Source organism: Phyllobates terribilis, unplaced genomic scaffold, assembly GCF_046119375.1.
Source record: "Phyllobates terribilis strain yellow unplaced genomic scaffold, ASM4611937v1 Scaffold_152__1_contigs__length_4461920, whole genome shotgun sequence".
In the NCBI taxonomy this organism is placed as follows: domain Eukaryota; kingdom Metazoa; phylum Chordata; class Amphibia; order Anura; family Dendrobatidae; genus Phyllobates; species Phyllobates terribilis.
Window position 1 is genome coordinate 113,440 of NW_027362912.1, and position 17,192 is coordinate 130,631.

Below are 17,192 nucleotides of genomic sequence, written 5' to 3' on the forward strand. Positions count from 1 at the left end.
ATCTTGTTTCCATCCCATTGTCTTATACAGCGTGTATCTGTGTTCTTTCTGTAACCAGATGGGCCTGACCTCTGATGGTTCTTCTAGGCTTCTATTACAGCTCTTACAGCCCCAGCATGCATCATTTGTGCTGGAGAGGAATATGAAGACGCAGGAGCAAATAGAAGAACAATTAGGAAAGCTTGGATTATTAGAAGAGCAAAAAATGCTCATAGTGAAGGTGAGACTATTATTATTTTTATTTTCTTTTAACTTTCATTTTTATATTTTTTTATTTTTAGGACATTTGTTTCCTCTCCTCAGAAAATAACAGTAGATAAGATTGATTAAAGCTTCTGGAAAGGTGTTCAATAACGTCTGATCAGGTGGCTGGTTTGTAATGGTTGTCCCATCTTACCAATCCCTCTCTTCTACCATGAATGTGACATTGTGGGATGAATATATATATATATACAGTACAGACCAAAAGTTTGGACACACCTTCTCATTTAAAGATTTTTCTGTATTTTCATGACTATGAAAATTGTACATTCACACTGAAGGCATCAAAACTATGAATTAACACATGTGGAATTATATACTTAACAAAAAAGTGTGAAACAACTGAAAATATGTCTTATATTCTAGGTTCTTCAAAGTAGCCACCTTTTGCTTTGATGACTACTTTGCACACTCTTGGCATTCTCTTGATGAGCTTCAAGAGGTAGTCACTAGAAATGGTTTTCACTTCACAGGTGTGCCCTGTCAGGTTTAATAAGTGGTATTTCTTGCCTTATAAATAGGGTTGGGACCATCAGTTGTGTTGTGCAGAAGTCTGGTGGATACACAGCTGATAGTCCTACTGAATAGACTGTTAGAATTTGTATTATGGCAAGAAAAAAGCAGCTAAGTAAAGAAAAACGAGTGGCCATCATTACTTTAAGAAATGAAGGTCAGTCAGTCCGAAAAATTGGGAAAACTTTGAAAATGTCCCCAAGTGCAGTTGCAAAAAACATCAAGCGCTACAAAGAAACTGGCTCACGGGAGGACCGCCCCAGGAAAGGAAGACCAAGAGTCACCTCTGCTTCTGAGGATAAGTTTATCCGAGTCACCAGCCTCAGAAATTGCAGGTTAACAGCAGCTCAGATTAGAGACCAGGTCAATGCCACACAGAGTTCTAGCAGCAGACACATCTCTACAACAACTGTTAAGGGGAGACTTCGTGGTAAAGTAGCTGCTAGGAAACCACTGCTAAGGACAGGCAACAAGCAGAAGAGACTTGTTTGGGATAAAGAACACAAGGAATGGACATTAGACCAGTGGAAATCTGTGCTTTGGTCTGATGAGTCTAAATTTGAGATCTTTGGTTCCAACCACCGTGTCTTTGTGCGACGCAGAAAAGGTGAACTGATGGACTCTACATGCCTGGTTCCCACCGTGAAGCATGGAGGAGGAGGTGTGATGGTGTGGGGGTGCTTTGCTGGTGACACTGTTGGGGATTTATTCAAAATTGAAGGCATACTGAACCAGCATGGCTACCACAGCATCTTGCAGCGGCATGCTATTCCATCCGCTTTGCGTTTAGTTGAACCATCATTTATTTTTCAACAGGACAATGACCCCAAACACACCTCCAGGCTGTGCAAGGGCTATTTGACCAAGAAGGAGAGTGATGGGGTCCTACGCCAGATGACCTGGCTTCCACAGTCACTGGACCTGAACCCAATCGAGATGGTTTGGGGTGAGCTGGACCGCAGAGTGAAGGCAAAAGGGCCAACAAGTGCTAAGCATCTCTGGGAACTCCTTCAAGATTGTTGGAAGACCATTTCCGGTGACTACCTCTTGAAGCTCATCAAGAGAATGCCAAGAGTGTGCAAAGCAGTCGTCAAAGCAAAAGGTGGCTACTTTGAAGAACCTAGAATATAAGACATGTTTTCAGTTGTTTCACACTTTTTTGTTAAGTATATAATTCCATTTGTGTTAATTCATAGTTTTGATGCCTTCAGTGTGAATGTACAATTTTCATAGTCATGAAAATACAGAAAAATCTTTAAATGAGAAGGTGTGTCCAAACTTTTGGTCTGTACTGTATGTATATGTGTATGTGTGAAAAGTTGTTTGCCCCTTCCTGATTTCTCATTCTTTTGCATGTTTGTCATACTTAAATATTTCACATCTCAAAACAAATTTTAATATTAGACAAAGATAACACAAGTAACCACAAAATGCAGTTTTTAAATGAAGATCCTAATTATTAAGGGAAAAAGAAATCCAAACCTACAGGGCCCTGTGTGAAAAAGTGATTGCCCTCTAAACCTAATAACTGGTTGAAGCACCCTCAGCAACAACAACTACAATCAAGTGTTTGGGATAATTGGCAATGAGTCTTTTACAACACTCTGGAGGAATTTTTGCCCACTCATCTTTGCAAAATTGTTGTAATTTAGCCACATTGGAGGGTTTCCGAGCATGAACCGCTTTCTTAAGGTCAGGACTTTGACTAAGCCACTGCAAAGTCTTAATTTTGTTTTCCTTAAGCCATTCAGAGGTGGACTTAATGGTGTGTTTTGGATCATTGTCCTGCTGCATAACCCAAGTGCACTTCAACTTGAGGTCATGAACAGAAGGCCAGACATTCTCTTTCAGGATTTTTTGGTTAACCAGCAGAATTCTTGGTTCCATTTCCACAGCAAGTCTTCCAGGTCCTGAAGCAGCATAACAGTCCCAGACCATCACGCTACCGCCACCATATTTTACTGTTGGTATGATGTTCCTTTTTTAAAATGCAGTGTTACTTCTACACCAGATGTAATGGGACATACACCTTTCAAAAAGTTCAACTTTTGTCTTGTCAGTCCACAGAGTATTCTCCCAAAAGTCTTAGCGATCATCAAGATGTTTTCTGCCAAAACTGAGATGAGCCTTTGTTTTTATTGCTCAGCAATGGTTTTCGTCTTGGAACTCTGCTATGCGTGTCATTTTTGCCCAGTCTCTTTCTTATGGTGTAGTCATGAACACTGTCCTTAACTGAGGCAAGTGAGACCTGCAGTTCTCTGGATGTTGTTGTGGGGTCTTTTGTGACCTCTTGGATGAGTCGTTGCTGCGCTCTTGGGGTAATTTTGATCAGCCGGCCACGCCTAGGAAAGTTCACCATTGTTCCATATTTTTGCCTATTGTGGATAATGACTTCCACTGTGATTCGCTGGAGTCCCAAATCTTTAGAAATGGGTTTAGAACTTTTTCCAGACTGATAGATCTCAATTACTTTGTTTCTCATTTGGTCCTGAATTTCTTTGGATCGCAGCATGATGTCTAGCTTTAGAGGATCTTTTGTTCTACTTCACTTTGTCAGGCATGTCCTATCTAAGTGATTTCTTGATTGAGAACACGTGTGGCAGTAAACAGGGCTGTGTGGGGCTACGGAAATTGAACTCAGCTTCCCAAAGATGTGACAAATCACAGTTAATTTATGTTTTAAGGAGGGAGGGGCATCACTTTTTCACACAGGGCCCTGTAGGTTTGGATTTCCTTTTCCCTTAATCATAAAAACCTTCCTTTTAAAAACTGCATTTTGTGTATACTTGTGCTATCTTTGTCTAATAGGAGTCTGCTGCTGACATTGGTATTGGGGTAATGTCCCCCAATTCTGTTACTATCCTCCATCCTGGTATGTATGGTCCCTCCTTCCTGGTATATGTGGCCCCCATCACATCTTGGTATACGTGACCCTCATCCCCATCCTGGAATGCATGGCACCCCTTGAGCCCCCGGTATTCATGGCACCCCTTTGATCTACCATCCTGGTATGCATGGCACCCCCTGATCCCCATCCTAGTTTTCATGGCACCCCTTGATCCCCCATCCTGGTATGCATGGCATCCCTTGATCACCCATCCTGGTATGCATGACACCCCTTGATCTCCCATTCTGGTATGTATGGCACCCCGTGATCGCACATCCTGGATATATACAGTAACAGACCAAAAGTTTGGACACACCTTCTCATTTAAAGATTTTTCTGTATTTTCAATGACTATGAAAATTGTACATTCACACTGAAGGCATCAAAACTATGAATTAACACATGTGGAATTATATACTTAACAAAAAAGTGTGAAACAACTGAAAATATGTCTTATATTATAGGTTCTTCAAAGTAGCCACCTTTTGCTTTGATGATTGCTTTGCACACTCTTGGCATTCTCTTGATGAGCTTCAAGAGGTAGTCACCGGAAATGGTTTTCACTTCACAGGTGTGCCCTGTCAGGTTTAAAAAGTGGTATTTCTTGCCTTATAAATGGGGTTGGGACCATCAGTTGTGTTGTGCAGAAGTCTGGTGGATACACAGCTGATAGTCCTACTGAATAGAATTTGTACTATGGCAAGAAAAAAAGCAGAAAAACATGTCCCCAGCATGAGACACCCATTCAGGGCCGGCGTAATGGCAAGCAGACTAGGCATCTGCCTGGGGCCTCCAGCCCGTGGCGTGCCTCTATAGGGTCCGTGAGTTCGTCCCCCCGCATCGCGCATTGAACTGTATCGGTAGCGGGGGAATGACTGTGCCTGCAGAGTGGAACTGCTGAGACGCTCTGCAGAGCATGGAGCAGCTGGAGAACAAGGAGAGGTGAGTATTGTATGCATTTGTTTTTTATACGTGGTGACCATAATACTGCAGAACTGGGGGGCTGCATTATACTTATGGAGTGGCTGAATTATACTCTATGGTTGGGGCCGAATTATACTTTACGAGGACTATGGGTTGCATTATATTATATGTACTATATGTTTGGCTGCATTATACTATAGGGAGGCTGCATTATACTCTATTAAGGACTGAGGAGAATGCATTATACTATATGAAGGACTATGGGGAGTGCATTATACACTATGAAGGACTATGGAGAGTGCATTATACTATAGGGAGGGCTATGGGAAGTGCATTATACTATAGGGAGGGCTATAGGGAGTGCATTATACTATATGAAGGGCTATAGGGAGTGCATTATACTATATGAAGGGCTATGGGGAGTGCATTATACTATAGGGAGGGCTATGGGGAGTGCATTATACTATAGGGAGGGCTATAGGGAGTGCATTATACTATATGGATGGCTATAGGGAGTGCATTATACTATATGGAGGACTATGAGGTGCATTCCATTATATGGAGGACTATGGGGAGTATATTATACTATATGGAGGGCTATGGGGAGTGTATTATACTATATGGAGGACTATGAGGTGCATTATACTATATGGAGGGCTATGGGGAGTGTATTATACTATATGGAGGACTATGAGGTGCATTATACTATATGGAGGGCTATGGGGAGTGTATTATACTATATGGAGGGCTATGGGGAGTGCAATATACTATATGGAGGGCTATGGGGAGTGTACTATACTATATGGAGGACTATGAGGTGCATTATACTATATGGAGGGCTATGGGGAATGTATTTACTATATTGAGGAATATGGGCCACATTATACAATATGGAGGGCTGTGGGGCACGTTATACAATATGAAAGACTATGGGGAGTGCATTATGCTATATGAAGGACTATGGGGAGTATACTATACTATATGGAGGGCTATGAGGTGCATTATACTATATGGAGGGCTATGAGGTGCATTATACTATATGGAGGACTATGAGGTGCATTATACTATATGGAGAACTATGAGGTGCATTAAACTATATAGAGAGCTATGGGGAGTGTATTATACTATTTGGAGGAATATGGGCCATATTATACAATATGGAGGGCTGTGGGGCACATTATACAATATGAAAGACTATGGGGAGTGCATTATACAATATGGAGGGCTATGGGGAGTGCATTATACAATATGGAGGGCTGTGGGGCACATTATACAATATGGAGGACTATGGGGAGTATATTATACTATATAGAGGGTTATGGGGAGTGCATTATACTATATGGAGGGCTATCGGGAGTGTATTATACTATATGGAGGACTGTGGGCCTCATTATACAATATGGGGGGCTGTGGGGCACATTATACAATATGGAGGACTATGGGGAGTATATTATACTATATAGAGGGTTATGGGGAATGCATTATACTATATGGAGGGCTATCGAGAGTGTATTATACTATATGGAGGACTATGGGCCTCATTATACAATATGGGGGGCTGTGGGGCACATTATAAAATATGGAGGACTATGGCATGTATTATACTAAACAAGCAAAATGCTGCCTATTCATCGAGTAATTGAATTGTTTATGCCAGAACAAAAATCCTTGTTCTCAGCAGCACATCGGCCGGTGTAACCTGCAGATGTGCTGCTGATAACATGATGCTGTATGGGGAGAGATTGATCTATTAGTGATTGTTCTGTATCCATCATTCTTCCTCAGCTGGTGTAAAGAGGTCGGGAAACAAGCGTCGAACGGCTTCAGTATTGTGGATTTCGCTCGTTTAGCGGCCTGATCTCAGCGCATGTACATACAAGCTAAATGTTTGTGTGGTGCTGTATGTCAGCATTTGGGACCCCACTTTAAACTTTTCCCCAGGGCCCCACTTTATCTAAAATCAGCCCTGCACCCATTTAAATGGTTCCCGTCCGCTGCACAGACTGGGAGAGAGAGGGGAGACTATTTGTGGCTTATGTAGTGGCGCTCAGTTTTGTGGACATCGGAGGGAAAGTTTTCTTTTAATTTATGAAATTCAATTCATGTGATAAATTTACAAAAATATTAGTAACAATTCAACTTTATTTTAATGCTTAGGTTATGGGTGAGGATCTTTTGGCAGAAAGAACAGAGGAAGGACAAACGGACACAAAAACCACTCAGACATTGGCCTCTTACATAATGGCGTCTGACGCCGAGTTCAGAGTCAAATGGTTTCAGAAAGCGACCACTTTCCTAATGAGCAGCGAGTAAAGATGATCAGCTCTCCGCCATCACTGACTGTCTGCCAACTGGAGCTCGTCCATCTCTAATCATTCCTGCTCAATGGGGGCCACAATATTTTGACTTCACAGTAATCACTGACATCTTTTCGGAGTATATTGTATACATAGTGATCTTTATACGGCTGGAGCACTTACAGTAGCCAATCAGATGGCATGCAGGTAGCGTTGTGCGAGATCCAGTATGCCGTCCTGCTTCTATCATTAGAGGGTCCTGCTAGAGAACAGCGGCCACACTATTATACTGTGTCCAGAGTTACAGGAGTCGGTCAGATGTGGACTGCTATGTTGCAAAAAATGCTTAATGAGTTATTTTTTTTCAAACTGGATTGATATGCAAAATATTTTTAATAAAATCATTTTCTTATACTTGCAGGGTTTCTGTTTATTCAGTAATGTTGTAGCTGTTTTCTCTCATGCTGTGGATGATTGTAAATGAATACAGTTTCCTACATAATCATTGCAGTGGATCAGTTAAAAGCGGGTGCCGTATGTGTTATACCCAGGGCCGGCATCACCACCCGGGCAAGTGCCTGGGCCCTGAGCGAGCAGGGGGCCCACTCACCCTCTGGGACACCAGCGCGCTATGGGGTCCATGAGTCAGCGGGGCCTGATGCCAGCGAATGGGCACTTGCACTGGGCCTTCCCCAGTGCTTTAAACTGTTTGCAATACTTACCTCTCCCTGTTCCTCTGCTGCTCCTCTGTCTTCTGCGTCTTCTTACTCTGTGACATCTCAGGGCAGAGGGCACGATGACGTCACTACAGAGCGCCCTCTGCTGAGCAGTCCCAGTGCAGAGAGTCAGAAGACGCTGATGAGACAGGCCTGCTTCCAGCAAGGAGCGGTGAGTATTTGATTTTTTTTTTTTATGTTATGAGTATTATATGGGGCTCATTATCTATTGAACAATATATGGGGCCCATTATGTATGGAGTATTATATAGGGCTTATTATCTATTGAACAATATATGGGGCTCATTATGTATGGAGTAATATATGGGGATCATTATCTATTGAACAATATATGGGGCCCATTATGTATGGAGTATTATATGGGGCTTATTATCTATTGAACAATATATGGGGCTCATTATGTATGGAGTATTATATGGGGCTCATTATCTATTGAACAATATATGGGGCCCATTATGTATGGAGTATTATATAGGGCCCATTATCTATGGAGCATTATATGGGGCCTATTCTTTATGGAGCAATATATTGGTCCCACTATTTATGGAGCAATATATAGGGCCCATACTGTATGGAGCAATATATGGGGCCCATACTGTATGGAGCAATATTTGGGCTCCATTATTCTGTATGGAGCATTATATGGTACCCATTATGTATGGAGCAATATATGGGGCTCATTTTACTTTATGGAGCAATATATGGGATCCATTATACTGAATGGAGCAATATATGGGGATCATACTGTATGGAGCATTATATACGGTCCGTTATTCTGTATGGAGCAATATATGGTGCCCATAGTACTGGATGCAGGACCATGTGCTGCCCATAATACTTTATGGAGGACCATGTGGTGTCCATAATACTGTATGGAGGACCACGTGGTGTCCATAATACTGTATATGGAGGACTACATGGGGCCCATAATACTGTATATGGAGCACTACGTGGGGCCCATAATACTGTATAGAGGACTATATTGTCTGGTCTGAACTGTGCGCTGGGAGGATTCGCCGGTTTCTGAGCTGTTGTAGACTTTACAATAGATATCACTCATGTAATGTGAGAAGTGAAATCTTTAGCATTGTACTATACCTATGTTTCTGACGCGCCCCCTGGGCCAGTGTTGTTTGGGGGATACCCGGAGCCGGATCAGATGGGGGTTGTAGTCTCCGAGTGGCGGTGACCCGGTCCGTGCCCAGGGTGTCAAGCTCAGTGTGTGGCAGTCCTACAGATGTTACTGGATGTTCTTTAGTGTCGACTACGCCACCCGTTGATTTGCGGTCAATACGGCCGCCGCTGCAGCAGGGTCCGCTGAGGCTGGTGGTGTGTGTGCAGCTTCGGGTAGTATAACCCCCAACGGGAGGGGTATAGCCTCAGGGGGTCAGGTGTAGAGGATGGTGGTTGTGGTGGTGCAGTGAGGATGGTAATGAGACTCAGAGCCGGGCTGTGCAGTTCAGGGTCTTTACTTACTGCTGTTCTTGTGGTCACTCTGGCCTTGAGTGACCGCCCGAGCCGTGCTGCTGTTAGAACCTTGCTGTTAGGTTTTTTTTCCTTTGCTGGTCACTTGACCTTGTTGGCCTATTTAATCCTGCTCCGCCCTTCTGGCTTTGCTGGACTTCATTGTATATCTACTTTCTAGCTAGCCTGTGCTCTGTATCTAGCTCTGTTAGTTTGCTTGGTCTACGGACCTCTATGTTCTATCTATTTTGTTTGTTCGTCTGTCTGCTACTATTTCTGTTAGGAGGTGTCCCATATTCCTCCCAGTCCTTAGTACTTGTAGGGATTCCCTCCCCACATCTATAGGTCTCCGTACAGACTAGATTAGGACTTTAGCAGGTCTGATCGCAGGATCAGGTTCCCTGTTACATCGTAGGGATTCAGCTGAGTCCTATAGTAGGGACAGATCTCCTCTCTTTCCTTAGCTTTGGTAGCAGAACATAACAGTAAGTCCAGCCTGCAAATTCTCTAAGGAAAGATTTTTTTTTTTTTGTTCCATCATGGTGTCGGTTCACCTGCAGGGACTCTCTCTGGAAGTGGCCGAGCTCCGTCAGCACGTGAGTAACTGTCCTGGAGCATATTTCTTGGAGCCTAAGGTATGTTTGCCGGATTTATTTTTTGGTGAACATCGAGAATTTTTTTCATTTAAAAATGCTTGCTTATTGTATTTTCGTTTGAGACCCAAGTCCTCTGGGGATGAATCCCAGCGCGTAGGGTTCATAATGTCACTTTTGCGCAAAGAGCCTCAGGAATGGGCCTTTTCTTTGCAACCTAGTGATACATGCTTCAGATCAGTGGATAGTTTTTTTTCTGCTTTAGGATTATTATATGATGATCCTGACCGTGTGGCATCAGCTGAGACTGAGTTGAGACGTTTAAAACAAGGATCAGGTAATGTGGAAAAATATTGTACTCATTTTCGTCGTTGGTCCACTCAAACAGGGTGGAACGATTCTGCTCTGAAAAGTCTATTTCTTGCTGGGCTCAGTGAAAGGGTTAAAGACCTGCTAATTGCTTATCCTACACCTGAGGATTTGCAACAGGCTATGCAATTAGCTATACGGGTGGATAGAAGACTGCGTGCTAGGGTTAATGAGAGCAAATCCTCTGCTATGTCAGTTTCTGGTTATGATAATGTGTGTACTAACAGTGGTGAACCGATGGAGATTGGATCGGTGGCACCTCGCTCTCAAGAAAAAGACCGTCGTTTTTCGGAAGGCTTGTGTTTCTATTGCGGAAAATCTGGTCATTTGATTAAAGGCTGTGAGCTTCGTATGAAGAAAGAAAAAAAAATGGTCAGTCACGCCCGTATTGCCTGTTTAAATTCCAAGGGTATATTTTTAGCTGCTTCCACGATTGCTCAGGAAAAATTAATGGAATTTCGGGTGTTTGTTGATTGCGGGTCTACACTGAATGTAATTGATGGGGGATTCGTGGAAAAACTCAATTTAAAACCTGAACCTTTATCATCCCCCATTGCTGTGGTTTCTGTGGATGGCTCCCCTTTGAAGAATATTACTCTCAAGGTCAGTGAATTTCCTCTCACTATTAATGGTGTTCACCATGAGAAATTGGATTTGGTAGTGTTGAATAACTTGCCTTCTCCAGTAATATTGGGTTTGCCCTGGTTAAAATTTCACAATCCTGTACTGGATTGGTCTACCAGTGAAATTAAATCCTGGAGCCATAAATGTTATGACAAGTGTTGTAACGGGCGTATTGCAGCTTTGGATAGGGGAGAATTGCCTGTTCCTATTCAGGATTTTTGGAGAGTTTTTTCTGAGAAAGAATCGCAGGTTTTGCCTCCCCATAGAGACTATGATTGTTCTATTGAATTTGTCCCTGGAGCGATTCTTCCTAAAAGTCGTTTATTTAACCTTACTATTCCTGAGAGGAAGGCTTTGGAGGAATACATACAGACAAGTTTGGCCGCCGGTCACATTAGGCCCTCTAAGTCTCCTGTGGCGGTTGGATTTTTTTTTGTAAAAAAAAAGGACGGCGGTTTACGTCCTTGTCTGGATTTTCGTGAGATTAACAAAATTACGGTACGCAATCCTTACCCACTGCCATTGATTCCTGATCTGTTTAACCAGTTATTGGGGGCCAAGTGGTTCTCTAAAATTGACCTTAAGGGGGCATACAATCTGTTGCGCATGAAGGAGGGTGATGAATGGAAGACTGCTTTTAACACTCCTGTGGGTCATTTTGAGAATCTGGTTATGCCTTTTGGTCTTACTAATGCTCCGGCATTTTTTCAGAATCTGATTAATGACATCCTTAGACCTTTGATCGGTAAAAATGTGGTTGTGTATTTGGATGACATTTTGATTTATTCGCCAGATCTGGAGTCTCATTGGTGGAGCGTGCGTGAGGTATTACAGTTATTAATGGACAATTCGCTTTTTGCTAAGCTGGAGAAATGTGAGTTCGCTGTACAGAGAATTAGTTTTTTAGGCTACATTATCTCCAGCAAAGGTTTTGAGATGGATCCGGTTAAGGTTCAGGCTGTGCAGGAATGGCCTAGGCCTATTGGTTTGAAATCGATACAGAGGTTTTTGGGTTTCGCCAATTACTATAGAAAATTCATAAAAAATTTTTCTAGTATTGTCAAACCTCTGACTGATCTCACCAGGAAAGGTGCTGATGCGGTTCAGTGGTCTTCTGAGGCCATTGAAGCTTTTGTGTATCTCAAGGAGAGGTTCACCTCTGCTCCCATCCTTATGCAGCCTGATGTTACTAGGCCGTTTTTGGTTGAGGTTGATGCTTCCTCTGTGGGGGTTGGCGCAGTATTGTCTCAGGATAACGGGGATGGATTACATCCCTGTGCCTTTTTTTCAAAAAAATTTTCGGAGACTGAATTGAATTACGATATTGGTAATCGGGAATTATTGGCTATTAAACTCGCATTTGAACACTGGCGCCACTTCTTGGAAGGTGCGGAATTTCCCGTTCAGGTTCTTACGGATCATAAAAATCTGATATATCTTGATGCTGCCAAGCGCCTGAATGCCCGTCAGGCTAGGTGGGCACTGTTTTTCTCGCGGTTTAATTTCTCCGTTACTTACATCCCTGGTACTAAGAATGTTAAGGCGGATGCCTTGTCTCGCAGTTTTTCTCCCATAGTCGGTGCTGAGAAAGAGGAGAACATTTTACAAGAAGGTGTTGTGATAGCTGCTTTGGACTCCGTTTTGGAAAATGAGATTCTTAAAGCACAGGTGAATGCCCCTTCTAACACTCCTCATGGGAGGTTGTTTGTGCCTGGGACCTTTAGGAGAGATTTGTTTGTTGAGTGTCACGAATCTCGGTTGGCAGGTCATCCCAGAATCTCTGAGACCAAGAGACTGGTGGGTCGCAGTTTTTGGTGGCCTGGATGGCAGAAGGAAGTCATTAAGTGGGTGCGTCAATGTACTATATGTGCTAGATCTAAGTCCTCACATACTCCTGCTGCGGGGTTGCTTTGTCCTTTGGAGGTTCCCAGTGCTCCTTGGACACATTTGGCTATGGACTTTATAACTGACCTTCCCCCCTCTGAGGGTTTTACTGTCATCTGGGTGGTCGTGGACCGTTTTAGCAAGATGTGTCACTTGGTTCCTTTCGTCAAACTGCCCTGCGCTAAAACTCTCGCTAAGGCCTTTGTCAAGGAAATTGTCAGACTTCATGGCGTTCCTACTGACATTGTTTCTGATAGGGGTCCTCAGTTCGTGGCTCGTTTTTGGCGTGCCTTTTGTGATAGGTTGGGAGTTCATTTGTCGTTCTCGTCCGGATATCATCCTGAATCTAATGGCCAGACAGAAAGGAAAAACCAGGATGTTGAGCAGTTCTTGCGTTGTTTTGTAGCAGACAATCAAGAGGGGTGGTCTGAGTTTCTGCCACTTGCTGAATTTGCTCTGAACAATCATACATCTTCTTCTGCTGGTTGTTCGCCTTTTTTTTGTTGTTCTGGGAGACATCCGTCGTTTGGGTCGTTCTCCAAGTTGGGATCTGCCGTGCCTGAGGAGGAGAATTTTTCCGGTGATTTGGAGAGAGTTTGGACGGATGTGCGTGGTAATCTTCAGGAGGCCAACAGAAAATCTAAAGACTACTTTGATAGGAAACGACAGGAGGTTTTGTTCGCTGTTGGTGACATGGTTTGGTTGTCCTCTAGGAATCTGCGGTTGAGGATTCCTTCAAAGAAATTGGGTCCCAAGTTTGTAGGGCCCTTTAAGGTGCTTCAGGTTGTCAACCAATCTGCTGTTAGGTTGGAGGTTCCTACCTCCTGGAGAATTAATCCGGTATTTCATGTCTCTCTGTTGAAAAAAGCTGTTGTATCGGATTGTGACGCCTCTGCCTCTGTTCCTCCGGTGGTGGAGGACGGGGAATATGAAATTTCTCGCATCCTTAACTCTAGACGGTATAGAGGTAGTTTGCAGTATCTTGTGGCCTGGAAAGGTTTCGGTCCCGAGGATAACTCTTGGGTGAGGTCGGATGATGTTTCCGCGGCCAGACTTATCAGAGCGTTTCACAGGAGATTTCCTGATAAGCCTGGCCTAGGGGATCCGGAGGATCCTCTTAGAAGGGGGGGTACTGTTAGAACCTTGCTCTTAGGTTTTTTTTCCTTTGCTGGTCACATGACCTTGTTGGCCTATTTAATCCTGCTCCGCCCTTCTGGCTTTGCTGGACTTCATTGTATATCTACTTTCTAGCTAGCCTGTGCTCTGTGTCTTGCTCTGTTAGTTTGCTTGGTCTACTGACCTCTATGTTCTATATATTTTGTTTGTTCGTCTGTCTGCTACTATTTCTGTTAGGAGGTGTCCCATATTCCTCCCAGTCCTTAGTACTTGTAGGGATTCCTTCCCCACATCTATAGGTCTCCGTACAGACTAGCTTAGGACTTTAGCAGGTCTGATCGCAGGATCAGGTTCCCTGTTACATCGTAGGGATTAAGCTGAGTTCTATCGTAGGGACAGATCTCCTCTCTTTCCTTAGCTCTGGTAGCAGAACATAACACTACCAAGGATGGATAGAGGGGCATATACTCCTACCCTGCATGGATGGATGGAGGGGCATATACTCCTACCAAGCATAGATGTATGGAGGGTCATCTACACCTAACCAGGATGGATGGAGGGGCATAAACACATACTAGAATAAACTACCCAGGATGGATGGATGGAGGGTCATCTATGCCTACCCAGAAAGGATGGATGGAGGGGCATATACACCTACCCAGGATGGATGGAGGGGCATATACACCTACCCAGGATGGATGGAGGGGCCAATACATCTACCCAGGATGGATTGATGGATGGAGGGGCATATACAACTACCCAGAATTGATGGATGGAGAGGCATATACACCTACCTAGGATGGATGGATGGAGAGGCATATACACCTACCCAGGATGGATGGATGGCGGGGCATATACACATACCCAGGATGGATGGTTGGGGCATATACACCTACCCAGGATGGATGGATGGATGGATAGAGGGGAATATACACCTACCGAGGATGGATGGATGGATGAATGGAAAAGAATATACATCTATCCAGGATGGATGGCTGGAGGGGCATTTACACCTAGCTAGGATGCATGGATGGATGGATGGAGGTGCATATACACCCACCCAAGATGGGGACCATATTCCATATACCAGGATGGGGCATATACAAGGATTAGGGGCATATACTGTAGGGCGTATATTGGGCCATTACGCTGTAATGCAATATATAGGGCCATTGCTCTGTGGCTCACCATATGGTGTCATTACGCTTTGGCTCTTTTGATACCTGTGATACGTCTGACCTCATAGTATGTCCCCCCCTTTTTACTCTTTTGAAGGAGGCTGTTTTACACTTGAAGCATATATGTGTTACAATCCATAACTAAATCGTGTGTATTTTTTATTTTTCCTCTTTAGTAGTTAACTCTGGAATGAAGCACCGCTTTGTATTCATTTATATGAGATATTTTCATGTGCTGAGTGTCGGCTTATTTGTTACCCCCCCTCTTTTTCTCAGATATGATTGTAATTTGATTTATCATGAGACGATGGATTTTCGTTTTTTATACAGTTCTTCCCATTTTTGTATTGTTTTAGATAAACCTTGATAAAGGCTGAGGCTGAAGTGTTGGTCATACATCTGTCTCATGAACAATTTATTGTCTGAATAAATACCTTGATTTGCATCAATATCCATTGTGCCTAAAGGTTTATATATATATAAAATAAGTATTTTTGCTTGTGAGTTTTCTTATAATGTTTTTAAATAGAAGACCGTATTGCGATATCATTGAGATACAAATGTTTCTGTTGCGATCCTCAGCTCTACCTGAGAACACCATCTGCGTGGGACTGGGCCGAGTGGGGGGCATCTGACCAACATATAGCGGCGGGCACTCTGCAGCAACTCAGCACTGTTGACTTTGGAGGTCCTCTTCATTCCCTGGTGATCAGCGGCTGCATGCATCCCCTAGAACTAGATATGCGAAGACTGTTTGCTGTGGAGCCCTCTAGTTTCTATCAGATAAATGTGGAGGACAACTCAACATATCTGTCATCATAGACAATCTGTGCCGAATCCGCACCCTGTCTAGGTGGCAGCACACAGTGCTTTATGTGTGTGTCCCATTGTGTTACTAGTGATATAGCAGTATACTAGAGATGCACCAACTCCACATTTTTATTAATATTACTCCAGATATGGACGAAACCCTCCAAGATGCAGGCTTTGTTATACTACAGAATTTTGGTGCATCCATAATATATGCTCAAGCACTTTAATAGAAACCTGTTCCACCATGTCCATCCTTCACTACGTTACTGGTATTTATTTGGAAACACAGGGATATTCCAGGAAAACGTGTTTTATGCTTAATAAAAATAAACTGATCACATTTTCAAAAAATTTCCATTTGTGTTTATCTCCTTTTTTGTAATTTACCTGTCTGGTTAATTCACACCTTTCATGTTTTTTCTACAACCAGTTAATGGGGTGGTCTCAGTTTCTAAAAGGGAGTCTGTCACCCCCAATACTCAAATCATTTATGGATTTGTATAGGAATCTTGGCCCCTATAAAAAAAATTCTACTTTAGGTACAGATTATATTTTTATGCAAACAAACCATTTACACCCCTCCCTTACTTTCCAGCCTCTGCCCCGCCCCTTATGGTGATTGACAGCACTGCCTATATTGAATCCTCAGCCCTGCACACACTGACACTGCAGGAGCTGAAAACTCAGTGTCCGAGCTTGCGGGCATCCTCTGATCCCCTTGTCCAGTCTATAGTTGTCTCTTTCAGTGGGCAGAAAAAAAGCTTCTGCTTAAAAATTGTAAGGCTCGATTTGAGTTTGCCAAAAGACATGTTCGAGACTCCCAAAATATATGGAGGAATGTGCTGTGGTCAGATGAGACCAAAATTGAAGTTTTTGGCCACCAAGGTAAATGCTATGTCTGGCACCAAACCAACAGCTCATCACCCCAAGAACACCATCCCCACAGTGAAACATGGTGGTTGCAGTATCATGCTGTGGGTATGTTTTTCTGCAGCAGCCACCTCCATTATCTGAATGCAAGGAAGATTGTGAACTTGTGCTACTTGTGCAGTAACACTTTTTCATTTCTGCTCCATTCTGTCTTCAAGCAGAGGGTTAAAAATGCTCTGACTCCATATCCGGCTTCATGGCTTGATCATAGATGCTGGATCCTGATTCCCAAGAGAATCCCACCAACCCAAGATTGTGAAAGAAATGCACAAAACACTTTTAGTGAATGTTAAGTAGACCAAATTTTATTACAAATCATATTATTTCATTCAGTGTCTGAAATTTAGAATAAGCCAATTGCTATGAAAAAGACACTGAAAATGGCAAACCTCCGACTCACGAAGAATCATCCGTCAGCACTCAGGAGAGGAAAACCCCCTGTGGAGGAAACCTCTAGGGAACCATGGCTGGAGGACTTGCCCATCCCTCGGGCTTAAAAGGATAGTGCCAACAAGTAACAGCAAATTGTACTAGAATTTGTACATTGTATCATATTTACAGTGAGACATAATATACATCCACTATAGATATGATAGCAGTGA